This window comes from Dicentrarchus labrax, unplaced genomic scaffold (assembly GCF_905237075.1).
Source record: "Dicentrarchus labrax unplaced genomic scaffold, dlabrax2021, whole genome shotgun sequence".
Taxonomy (NCBI): Eukaryota; Metazoa; Chordata; class Actinopteri; family Moronidae; genus Dicentrarchus; species Dicentrarchus labrax.
In genome coordinates this window covers 28308895-28322864 of record NW_026136714.1, presented here as the reverse complement: position 1 = coordinate 28322864, position 13970 = coordinate 28308895, and the positions used below count along the sequence as shown (strand labels likewise).

Here is a 13970-nt window from a genome sequence, read left to right as displayed (position 1 = left end):
TGTTGGTATGATGGGATCGACTGGCTTTCGATGTTCTAATCCTGGCATGCTGCTTTTGAGCATGAGAAACATTGTCATCGTTAGTTTCCTGGTTTACATATAGTGTCAGAGTACATACCTGAAATAGTGGAGCTGAACTTTAAAAAGCTGTAGGCGGCAAGTGAAACCTAGTGATCAGGATCAGTGATAAGAATTCCATGTTAATCTATGGTGCTGTATACACTGATGTTACTGGTTGTACTCAAAACATGGGTTTCATTGCATTAGTAAAAGTATTTTTTGTGGTGGTGGAAACTGGTATGTCCTACTCCAACATGTGAGGTAATTATTTATTTTTAAAACAATCAGAGAGATGGTAGGGATGGGAGAAGTTAACTTACCAGGAAAGCAACAAACAAGCAAGGAAACCTTTATTTATATAACAGGACATTTTATTCCAGGGGAGATGCAATATGCTTCAGAGAAAATGCAAAATGTCTTAAATGCAATTCAAACCATTGACATATAAAAGACAAAGCTCAGCTGTTAATCATGATGTGAAAAATCTAATTTATTTTACATGTATTTTGATTTTAACATCTCCATCTGTTAACATGGATATATACTGCAGTCAGCCACCAGAGAGTGATTGAGATGATTTGGCAGATTTTTGGAGAGCTGTCATGTCGTCCATCTATATGTATGTGCAGTGGCGTGCACATGGGCCTGGCCCAATTGTTGAAAAACGCGTGCTAAAGTGTCCTCTTGGGAGCCAAAACGTGTGCTAAACTGCCCTCAAGTTAGGGTGGCCATTTGTCCGGCTTTTAAATGCCCTGTCCAGCTGCAGGCAGCCTTAAGCCTGACACTCATTTGTCCTCCTTTTGATAAAATAACTAAAAAGGTCCGCCTTTTGACACATTACCTCGTTAGTTTAATACTTATTGGCTAAAAATGTGTGTCAAAATAAGTAATTTCATTGGTGACATTTTCATGTGACTATCAACACATGGCTAATTTTAATATTCAAATGAGCCATGTGTTGATTGTACCAGGCTGTCAATCAAGCTCTCAGTGACAGAGATGGTAAAGTTAGCTAATGTCGGTTGTTGGACTGAAATTCTGAAAATGCTCAAAGCCTATACATCTGAAACAGAAGGTGCTGCATTTTTTTTAACCCTTTATCTATCCAGATAAAAACATTAAGAACAGTTTCTGTATGATGTTTATTAGTCCTATGTAATCTGAATTGGAAGGGCACGTTGTCATGAGCTGTATCTTGTATATTTATTATTAGCTATGTGGTATGTGTATGCACCTTTATGTAATCTGGTGGAAAAACATTAAAATTTAAAACCGGACCATACCAAACAAATATCTGCTTGCATGTCCCCTGTATGCAAAGTGTCCTCCTTTTTGATGTGAAGGAAATGGCAACCCTACCTCAAGTGCTCTCTTGGGAGCCAAAACGGTGCTAAAGTGTCCTATTGGAAGGCAAAATACACTAAATTGCCCTCTTGAGTGGAAAAAACACTCAACTGCCCTCTTCTAAGTCCTATTATTAGGTAGATGCCTATTGCATGTTTAAGGAGGAGCTACCTCACTACGTCTTGTGGGAATAGCTTTTCAAAGCTAGCCAGTAAAGTTAAAAGTTGGGTTAGCGTTGCATATCAGGGTTTCCACCAGGTTTAAGTTGACTCCCCACCGGGCTAAGCATCTGGGATCATTTTAAAAAATGATTTCTTGAAAATGCCTTTTAAACTTCAGCTTGAAAGTTAAGGACAGAAAGTCTTGTTAGTAGGCTAATGCTATTGAGTAGGCTATTTATGTTGGGCCCTTTGTTGATCTATATTGAGCCAGAACTATATCTCACAGAAGCAGTTTGGATTATCTGGTGATAATATGGTGTTAAAATGCACTAGAATACAGGAAATGGATTTATTTCCTTCTTACATCCATGTCGCTGTGTTCTTCACTGTCCAACGTTGAAATCCACACAGTTCTCGTGGATGCTGATCCTAACAGCAAACTAACCTGAGTAGTCTGTCGAGTTAGTCTGTTTTAAGGCTCTATAATGTGCCTAATTGTATAACATATAAAACGTGTCTAAAGTGCCCTCTACAGTGGTGAGGACGCGCTATATGTGCCCTTTTGTTTCTTTCCGCCCCTGCCCATCAAAAAGTCTGTGCACGCCACTGTGTATGTGGTTTAAACACAAGCACAACAATGAAAATTAATCAAATGCACAGGAGAAAATGAACAGTGTTCATGCTGGAACATGTCTAATGCAATCTGGCAAGTTTTACAGGAAATGGGATCATGAAAACTAAAAGCTGCCTCACCAATGTCAAAATGTCTGGGAGGCTAAGATGAAAAGATTTCAACTTCACTAATTCATTTCATATGGCCTAATGTGGCGTAACAAGCCAATATGATCAAATTCCCTTCCCATCACAATCAGATGTAACATGGAATAATGTCAGGGGCAAATAAAAGAAGTGAAAGCATGCAGCTTTAAAACGACATGAAAATAAATGTCTTAAATGCAGATAGATGTGTAACTTCCAAAATCCAAGCAAACTGGTTAAACAACATTTCAAATTCATACTGACAAGGTGGGGTTGTAGCTCCTCCCATAGCAAAAGATCACACTAGTATATTGAAATTCAGTTTTATTGTCATTTACAACGCAAGGTTGGAGAATGAAATTGAAATATAGTTCCCTTTATCCTACTTTTAAAAAGAAATACTAATTTGTAATGTGTTGATTTAGTATTCTCAGTTCTTCAGATATCTGCTACTTTGCCACGTGCTATCTCAGATCTTTGGATCAAGGACACCAGCTCCCAAAGTGGTGGAGTCCTTAGATTACATTAGATAAGTACTCTGAACTATGGGAAAGGATCTGTTTATTACTCTATGATGATTCAGAGCCTTATCAGCTCAAAACATGGGAACAGAATCTGAACCTGACATTAAATAATAAGGGTTGGGACAGGATGTCAAGGGATATAGGTGGTTATGCATCACTTCTCCTGGACTCCCTCAAGACTGTTTATACCTGGGTTAGGAGACACGCCAAACTACTGCCAATGCAAGTCTGAGGAAGGACAACTTGTTCATGTTTATGGTCCTGTGACAAATGTATCACTTAACCAACAAATAAAAGATAAGAACAAATATCTTCATCTTGATCTTTTCATCTCCAGCAACTTTCACCAAGGCTTTTAAAACTCTAGACTACAACGAATGTATCAACTGATACTGATTTTTCTTTTTTTAAACACTATTCATGCATGTACAACAACCTTTTTTAAAAATATAGGCCTATTTGGAGTGCCTGTCAAATCTTTGATGTATTTTAAGTTATGTTTGATTACTTATTCATGCTTCCTGTTTTATTTTGTTGTAACAGTGCCCTTATCATTTATTGATTATTTATCATGTATTTATTGATTGATGATAGCACATAGCATATCTATATCTACATCTACAGGAAGGGAGAAAGTTGACTGAGGTTAAAAAAAAAGGTGGGATTTAGGAAGGGTTAATTGGGGCCCTAAACAAAAACACACATGGACATTTATTTCACCTTTTTTTTTTTTTTTTTGTCTTCAACAGTTATGTTTGCAATGTAACAACGTATAGGGCATCAGCTGCAGTTAATGTACTGTATCTATAAGGTATTAAAATGAAAACAAATTCTAATTTACTTTACATCTTATCAAATTGGTGGCTGCAAGATCTGAAACAGCTGCTTACTTCCTCTATGCCTCTTGCCAGCTGTCCATTAAAAACACTTTTTGATTACTTTGGGGCATTAGTTTCAAGAAACCACACTGGTTTCTTTCACAGTAAGGTAAAAGTCACAGCTAGTCACAATTTAAATTGTATAGAAAATTGGTCAGTATAAACACACACTATAGGACTATGATTGCTATAACCTGTGACAGGACATGGATAGATGTGGTTTAGTTGTCAAAATAACACCTATTAATGTGGTTAAAAGATTAGTCATTATTCTGTAGGATTTACAGTAACCGAGATAGCCTGTCAAGTATTGCATCACTCCTGATGGGTGATGCAGAGGAAGCGTGGGTTGACCGCAGTTTCATGCTCTGACAGAGTGAACAATAAATGCCCATTATTGCTGAAGTGGCCTTAACATCCGACACCGACACAACATGCGCACATCCTGCACTGGCAAAGGTCAAGTATGCCGACAGAGGAAATGTAGTTTTTAAAGATTAAGATTCACCCCTCCCATAAATCTCTTTTGCTCTCTCCCATTCTTCCTCTGCTCCCTCCACCTACCCCCACACAATGACACATACAGTGGGTACGGAAAGTATTCAGACCCCTTTAAAATTTTCACTCTTTGTTTCATTGCAGCCATTTGCTAAAATCAAAAAAGTTCATTTTATTTCTCATTAATGTACACTCAGCACCCCATCTTGACAGAAAAAAAAACAGAAATGTATAAATGCAAATTTATTAAAAAAGGAAAACTGAAATATCACATGGTCATAAGTATTCAGACCCTTTGCTGTGACACTCATATTTAACTCACATGCTGTCCATTTCTTCTGATCCTCCTTGAGATGGTCCTGCTCCTTCATTGGAGTCCAGCTGTGTTTAATTAAACTGATTGGACTTGATTAGGAAAGGCACACACCTGTCTATATAAGACCTTACAGCTCACAGTGCATGTCAGAGCAAATGAGAATCATGAGGTCGAAGGAACTGCCCAAGGAGCTCAGAGACAGAATTGTGGCAAGGCACAGATCTGGCCAAGGTTACAAAAGAATTTCTGCAGCACTCAAGGTTCCTAAGAGCACAGTGGCCTCCATAATCCTTAAATGGAAGAAGTTTGGGACGACCAGAACTCTTCCTAGACCTGGCCGTCCAGCCAAACTGAGCAATCGTGGGAGAAGAGCCTTGGTGAGAGAGGTAAAGAAGAACCCAAAGATCACTGTGGCTGAGCTCCAGAGATGCAGTAGGGAGATGGGAGAAAGTTCCACAAAGTCAACTATTACTGCAGCCCTGTACCAGTCGGGGCTTTATGGCAGAGTGGCCCGACGGAAGCCTCTCCTCAGTGCAAGACATATGAAAGCCTGCATAGAGTTTGCCAAAAAACACATGAAGGACTCCCAGACTATGAGAAATAAGATTCTCTGGTCTGATGAGACCAAGATTGAACTTTTTGGCATTAATTCTAAGCGGTATGTGTGGAGAAAACCAGGCACTGCTCATCACCTGCCCAATACAATCCCAACAGTGAAACATGGTGGTGGCAGCATCAGGCTATGGGGATGTTTTTCAGCTGCAGGGACAGGACGACTGGTTGCAATTGAAGGAAAGATGAATGCGGCCAAGTACAGAGATATCCTGGAAGAAAACCTCTTCCAGAGTGCTCAGGACCTCAGACTGGGCCGAAGGTTCACCTTCCAACAAGACAATGAGCCTAAGCACACAGCTAAAATAACAAAGGAGTGGCTTCGGAACAACTCTGTGACCATTCTTGACTGGCCCAGCCAGAGCCCTGACCTAAACCCAATTGAGCATCTCTGGAGAGATCTGAAAATGGCTGTCCACCAACATTCACCATCTTACCTGACAGAACTGGAAAGGATCTGCAAGGAAGAATGGCAGAGGATCCCCAAATCCAGGTGTGAAAAACTTGGGGCATCATTCCCAAGAAGACTCATGGCTGTAGTAGCTCAAAAGGGTGCTTCTACTCAATACTGAGCAAAGGGTCTGAATACTTATGACCATGTGATATTTCAGTTTCTTTTTTAATAAATTTGCAAAAATTTCTACATTTCTGTCTTTTTTTCTGTCAAGATGGGGTGCTGAGTGTACATTAATGAGAAATAAAATGAACTTTTTTGATTTTAGCAAATGGCTGCAATGAAACAAAGAGTGAAAAATTTAAAGGGGTCTGAATACTTTCCGTACCCACTGTACTTAAAGTCTGTCTCCACCTGTCTTCTGTCCATCTCTCTCTTTGATCTTTGGGCTTGGGGTAGTGTCCTGTACGTGCTACTTCCTACCATACTTTCAGTCTGGTTTGGGGATATTACAGGGTTTCATTATTGGTTTCATGCAAAATGCATTCCACTATGGAAGGTTCATGACTTGTTTTTCTCATTTAAACTCAATTACCACCATAAGGGGCAAATTCACAAAAGGATTGCGCAGCTTTTGAAGCCGCTAAACCTGCACAAATAAGAAACAGTGTAATTCACAAAGCACTCGCAAAGTAAGGAAGGATAACAGCTGTGCTGTCAAGCAAATACTGTCTTGACAGCAGTGTTTGTAGCCAGCCGAAGTAATAATTGGGTTTGGGGTTTGACATCAAAAGATGAACATGAGACAAGAGATCAACATTTCAGCTTTTACACAACTTAGAAAATAGCATTATTTGTTATGGAACACCACTCTTTTAGGTGAGCAAAAGTATTGGAACAGAGACTTAAAATAGATTAAAGTGAATAAGCCTTAATATTTAGTTGCAAATCCTTTGCTTGCAATAACTGCATCAAGCCTTTGACCCACTGACATCTGCAAACTTTTGCGTTCTTCTTTTGTGATGCTTTTCCAGGCTTTCCAGGCCTCTTTCAGTTGTTGTTTGTTTTTTTTTTGGGGGGGGGGGTTACTCCCTTCAGTCTCCTCTTTAGCAGGTAAAATGCATGCTCTATAGGGTTTAGGTCTGGAGATTGACTTGGCTAGTCTAAAACCAGTTTTGGCAGTGTGTTTTGGGTCATCTTGCTGCATGATGAAGGACCTCCTAATCAGTTTGGCTGCATCTTTCTTTAAATTGGCAGACACAATGTTTCTGTAGACTTCAGAGTTCATTTTGCTGCTGCCATCATGAGTTACATCATCAATGCAGATTAATGAGCCCGTCCCAGAAGAAGCCATGCAAGCCCAAGCCATGACATTACCTCCATTGTGTTTCACAGATGAGATTGTATGTTTGGGATCACGAGCAGATCCTTTCTTTCTTCAAACTTTAACCTTTCCATCACTATGGTAAAGGTTAATCTTTGTCTCATCAGTCCATAAAACTTTGAGGCTCGTCTCATCTCGTACTTTTTGGCAAATTCCAGCCTGGCCTTCCTTTTCTTCTTTCTAATGAGCATCTTCAGGTGTAGCCTCTGTACTTTTGTTCATGAAGTCTTCTGCGAACAGTGGATTGTGATACCTTCACTCCTGCCCTCTGGAGGTTCTTGCTGATGTCAATAACAGTTGTTTTAGGGTCTTTCTTTACAGCTCTCTCAATGTTTCTGTCGTCAACTGCTGCTGTTTTCCTTGGTCTACCGGTCAATGTCTGTTACTTAGTACACCAGTGGTTTCTTTCTTCTTTAGGACATTCCAAATGGTTGTACTGGCTATGGCCAATGTTTGTGTAATGGCTCTGATTGATTTCCATCTTTTCTCAGCTTCACAATTGCTTGTTTTTCACCCATAGACAGCTCTTTGGTTTTCATGTTGGTTACACCTCTAACTATCAATGCAGTCTGCACAGGCAAAACCCAAATCTGAAACTGAGCATAGACATTCAGTGCTATTTATTGTTTGAATAATCAATGTAATAGGACGCACCTGGGAAACAAAACATACCTGTCAATCACATGTTCCAATTCTTTTGCTTACATGAAAAATGGATGGGTTTAAACAAGACGTGCTATCTTCTAAGTTGTGTATCAGATCCAGATGTAAATACCTGGAAATAAAAGCTGAAATGTTGATCTCTTGCCTCATGGTCATCTTTTGATGTCAAACCCAAATTTCAGTCTACAGCAAAAATAAAATAATTAGTCTCACTGTTCCAGTACTTTTGGAGGGGAGTGTACATGGGGTGTACAGAGGGTGGTATGAAGACTTTAAGTGGTGTCAAAAATATCCGCTTATTTAATCACAAACGATCACATATGTCAATATTTGCTCGGAAAAGTGCTAAATGATATGGCACATTAGTAAAGCTTTGAAAAGAAATATCTATAAGTGGCATTAGAAATCAATTGTCATTGTTTTATTTCCAAACCTTCTGACATTTTTCCAAATATGTGTATTTTTTCATTGACATGTCATGTCACCACTCTAGATCTGCCCCTGTGGTGTTGTCAGTGGCCACAATCCATTCTTTGTGAATTTTCTCTCAGTGTATTTACACTCCATTTTGCACACTTAATTAACATAAAACATAGAAATATAGAAAACTGTTACATAATTGGGCCATACAACACTGAGCATTTTATTTCAATAAATGGGTATGGGGGAACATAAGGAGGACATAAAGTGTGATGTTGATGAGAACTCGTGACCAAACACTGCTGTATATCTGTAGCTATCCTATCCAGGTCCTGTGACGCCAAGTGTTTGGTAAGAAGGTGCAGAGCTAATAAGTCACTGAAGTTTAACCACAGTCTCACATGTCTAAGTCATGAGACATGACATTTTTGGCTTCCGTATAACAAAGCCATGCTTCTTCCCCTTTGGCTGCTGTGAAAGGACAATCATTATTGTCATAGCTTTAAAAGCCCACATCAAGAAAATGTTGAATGTTGATACTGTTCTGCAGAGGTGAATTCAGCAAAATACAGAGCAATCGTTGAAGAAAACCTGCTGCTGTAAGAACCTTGCCTCCTGTCAGAAGATTAATTAGCCAACAAGACTGCAAGGCCAAACATAAAGCCAAAGCTGCACATCAAAACAAAAATGTAATCCAATCCAAACCAATATTTGGCAGAACTTCACTCACGAAGAAGAGTGGAGGACAGACTGCAGTGTCCAGTTGATTAAAAAAAAAACTTAATAAAATTGTGAAGGCACATACAGTTGAAGCAGTTTTTGTCTTTGATTTATATTTACTTATAATAAATAAAATAAAAGTCTTGATGTGTGTCATGAGCCTCAGCATCTTCTTATGATGTTTATCCTGTTATTTAAACTATTGTGTTGTGTGCTACTACAGTAGATGGTCTCACCTAACTCCTACATATAGTATACATCAGCGCTACATTTATCATGTCACTTTTAGTGTACTGTACTTCTCTCTCTCCCTCTCTCTCTCTCTGTCTCTCTCTCTCTCTCTCACCCCAACTGGTCGAGACAGACGACCACCCACCTAGAGCCGGAGGATCTGTCCTAGGTTTCTGCCTTTTAACAGGCAGTTTTTCCTTGCCCTTGTCGCCAAGGTCTTGCTCATGGTGGTACTGTTGGGTCTCTGTAAATAATGTTATAAAGAGTTCGGTCTAGACCTGCTCTATTTGAAAAGTGTCCTGAGATAACTTCTGTTATGAATTGGCACTATACAAATAAAATTGAATCAAATACAACACACAGGGCTTATATACAGCAAATGTAGAGAGATGGTGGAGTAATGGGCTGCCACGTAGCTGTGATCCCAGAGCAGTTAGGGGTAAGGTGCCCTGCTAAAGGGCACCTCGGCAGTGCACAGGAAGTGAAACTGGCACCTCTCCAGCTACCAGTCAGCACTCCATAGTGTGGTCCGTGCTAGACACAGTATGGAGTTCTGACTGGCAGCTGGAGAGGTGCCAGTTGATAGTTGACTGTTGAGTCTCATGTCCCAAAGTATGTATGTGTATTTGATGCCCTGGGAATGAAACAAACCAAGCCCAATGCCATTAGGAGCACTAGAACGAGCCAGACAAACCAGGCGTTTTCACTGTCTCATGTCAGGATATAGTGAAAGCAAAAATGACAAAAAATATTTTAATAAAGATTAATTAAATATAAAATTAATTAATATTTTGACACTTTGGTCTACAAAGCATTCATTTTCAGTGTGTAAGCAATCAGAAAAACTGTGACCAATAGCCACATGATCAGATAACCCTCTGGGACACAATGAACAAATAAAGGTAAATAAAATTCCAATAGAATAATCTTTAAAGAAAAAATAGTTGATCGTTAGATCTGTATAAAAATGTTCATTGTCTTAAGAGAACTGTCTCAATAGTTTTGCAAAAATAAATTCCGCATAGAGGAATACGTGTCACCAATCACAAAAACACTGCTACCGTTGCTGGGGATGCCTCCATTAAATGCTGACTCAAACAGGTTGAATACTTGTTTTGTTTCAACGTCACACCAGTACACGACCTCGATGACCTTCTTTGTCACACCTGGAAGCATCACATGCACATGTATCACTCTGCACTGGGAACTAGACAACCAGGTTTCAGTACACACAAAGGAATATTATGTGTTATGGTAAAAAAAATGGGTGTGGAGGTACAGTATTGTTTCTGGAGGATATGACATTTGTAAAGGTAGAAGAATGTCTCTAGGGGTAAAATAAAAGCATTGGGATAGAAGTGTCCACCTTGTGCTGAACAAGAACATGTTGTAGCAAGTCGATAATAGTTTAGTCACATATGAGCAGTAACCTGCATTATAAATATTATTTACTAAATGTACTTAAAGTATCAAAGGTACTCAATGCAGATGTTTGACTGTTATACTAGTATATATTATATACATATACATTGAATTTGAATTACTGATGCACCAGTGTGTGAGTAGTAGGGGAGAATGGGGTTGGTTGTCACCTGGCGTTCTGAGAGGATGGTGGGGGTGGACCTGTAGCTGGCTCCGTTTTAAACCTAGAGTGAAGATACTGGTATCATATGAAACTATACGACCTAACACACCCATTGTAAACAACAATGTCCTGCTGGCATGTCGGGAAGGGGGCTCCAGTTAGGCAACATTTTCCAAAGGGATCTCTTGACCTCTGACCTCAAGATATCTGAATGGAAGGGGTTCTATGGGTAGTCACAAGTCTCACCTTACAGACATGCCCACTTTATGCTATTCCCATGCTGTTTTTTGCATTTGGTATAAATAGATTACATCCACCTAGTGTATTTGAATATTACTGCATACTGGGGTGGGGCTCACAAACAGTACTGGAACGGCATGATTTGGGATTCAATTTTATAGTGAGACACATACTTATTAATGCAACCCCTGCATAAGTCAGTGCCCCTCTTGTGCTACCCCAGTCAAAAAAGTCTGGAAATGCCCTGCTATTGTGATGTCACCCATTGGTTTGTGGAGTACCATTTTGAAGCCTTGAGTTCAGCATTAGGGTTGTTGCCATGTTGTTTTTTTTTGGAGCCAGCAGTATCGTGAGTTCAGCTGCTTTCATTGGTGGTGTAGTTTCAACTCATCCGTAGCAGGAAACAATGGCAGCTCACCTGGTCACACATGATCTCGTATTTCAGATAAACAGCACATTAAAATATGTTCGTGAAAAGATTTAAAGAGAGAAATAGTTAACACAGTAACAGACTATTAATCCATATTTGATCACCACTGCCTAGTTTGATCTGAGTTTAGTGCATTGAGCTGGACCGACTCACTGAGAGTGACCTGTCAATCACAAAGAAGCCACGCCCTAAAGCAGTAGTCTCAAACTTGCTTGCTAACTTGCTAAACTTGAACAGTTTATTTATTGGCAGGCAACATGTGCAACATATTACCTCTCTATCTCAGAGGCACCACTTAAACCAGAGCAGCTTCTTCCACGGCAAGCATCATAGGAACAAGAAAAAAAAATGTTTTGAGTGGAGGGGGGACTTAACACAACTACAGACTCAAAAGCTGTGCCCACCAACCTCCTACTGTATACCCTATGTATATCCTATACTATGGAGAGAATTCTGTTCCTTTATTATTCAATCAAATAGAATAGATTTGAAACCAAAAAAGAGATTTGAGAGCAAAAAAGAGTAAGTGGCAATCAAAACAATTTTTTTTGAGATCGAAACAGAACAGGTTGCAATTGAAAAAAAAATATGAGAGAACATATTTCTTCAACTTCAATCAAAACTAATGTTTGTAAGTAAAAACATACGACCATTTTGCTTATAAATCAGTCCTCTTTACTTGCGAGTTATAAAGTTTTGCTTGCGAATTCAACTGCACTTGATGGGCGGGGCCTACGCTGGTGGACGAGAGAAGAGTTTCTATTGGTTGGTTTGACCTGGCTACGTCTTCCACATTACACCCACTTCTCCCTGTGCTGTGCTGCTTGGAGGTAGCCTGTTGCTCTTGAAACGTTTCCCATAAGTAATGAATTGCGCTATATATCGTTGGCTACAGCCTGCCGTACATTCACAACAACAACAACAACAACAACACAAGTAATGAATTATAATGCCCTGCTGCTGCTAGCTCACTGATTAGCAGCAACATGGTTGTCTGTGTTAGTAATGGCCTGAGCAGAGTAGCCTAATGAGTGAGTGAATTACAGGGAGGCGTATACAACGTAAGGCTGTGATTTAAACATTTAGTGTTGCATGGTACTCGCGGTGCCAAAACGTCACGGTTCCTACACAACAGTACTACCGTGGATTACTAAACTACTGCTGAACGCGGGGCCAGTTTCCACTGTGTAGCGGGCTGCCGCTACTCCTCCCGGCTCCCGTTCTCGCTACAGCTGTTCTAATGTCTACAAACACACGTGGCAAATAATAATAAAAAACAAATTCACGCACATATTTCTAACCAGCCAGCATTACTGGTCTATACAGGAGCAGCTGCGTCAGATGGTCCGACTTAAATGACACTGAATGATGCTTCTGACCTCAGAGATGTACAATGTGTAGGCTATAGAAGAGAAACACAAATTTCAGCACCACTGATCTATATAATCAGACCAAAAGACATGTCCTGTGATTGTAATTATTCGCCACGTGTGTTTGTTGACATTAGAACAGCTGTAATTCACTCACTCATTAGGATACTCTGCTCAGGCCATTACTAACACAGACAACCATGTTGCTGCTAATCAGTGAGCTTGCAGCAGCAGGGCATTATAATTCATTACTTGTGTTGTTGTTGTTGTTGTTGTTGTGAATGTACGGCAGGCTGTAGCCAACGATATATAGCGCAATTCATTACTTATGGGAAACGTTTCAAGAGCAACAGGCTTCTCCAAGCAGCACAGCACAGGGAGAAGTGGGTGTAATGTGGAAGACGTAGCCAGGTCAAACCAACCAATAGAAACTCTTCTCTCGTCCACCAGCGTAGGCCCCGCCCATCAAGTGCAGTTGAATTCGCAAGCAAAACTTTAGAACTTGCAAGTAAAGAGGACTGATTTATAAGCAAAATGGTCGCATGTTTTTACTTACAAACATTAGTTTTGATTGAAGTTGAAGAAATATGTTCTCTCATATTTTTTTTTCAATTGCAACCTGTTCTGTTTCGATCTCAAAAAAAATTGTTTTGATTGCCACTTACTCTTTTTTGCTCTCAAATTTCTTTTTTGGTTTCAAATCTATTCTATTTGATTGAATAATAAAGGAACAGAATTCTCTCCATACCATACACCATTGTGGAAAAGAGAAAGGAAGGGAGAAAGAAACAGTGGTTTCCAACCTTTTCCCTTAGGGACCCCTTTTCTATCATTTAGTGAACTGACAACCCCTGACTAAGTGACATATTTTATAGATATTTCATATTATATTCAAAACTGTACAATGAACCCAAATCATGAACTCAGTAACTGCAAGAAGTTTGTTTTTATTCCCTGTTTAGGGAACCACTGATTTAGAAGCATATGACTTGAGATTTGCCAAGGTGCACTGAGGTCAGTTTCCTCTTAGTCATGAAGAGGAACCGGGGGGGCCAGGGGGCCACGGCCCGCGAACTTTTGTACTGTGACAAACTATTTTATATGAATAAAAGCCTAAGTTGTATCTGTGTTTTTAGAGCCAAACAATACTAGTCACCACACACCTTCACTCACTGTCACCAATTGCTGCCGATAGACTCCCACTGACTGCTGCTGATAGACTCCCACTGACTGCTGCCGATAGACTCCCACTGACTGCTGCCGATAGACTCCCACTGACTGCTGCCGATAGACTCCCACTGACTGTTGCATTATGATTTGAAATTAGTGTGCATTGTTTATCAACTACGTCATGTGTGAGCGTTGTCGCGAGCTAACGGCG

At 39.9% G+C, this 13970-nt stretch overlaps 1 long non-coding RNA gene across 1 annotated transcript in view; it reads left to right on the top strand.

The window, feature by feature from the left end:
• Window positions 1-9039: 9039 nt before the first annotated feature.
• LOC127375973 (uncharacterized) overlaps window positions 9040-13970 on the top strand; it is a 47674-nt gene continuing 42743 nt past the window's right edge. The window contains exon 1 of the long non-coding RNA XR_007887475.1: window positions 9040-9179. This is a non-coding gene — a long non-coding RNA (uncharacterized LOC127375973). The remainder of the gene's footprint in view (window positions 9180-13970) is intronic.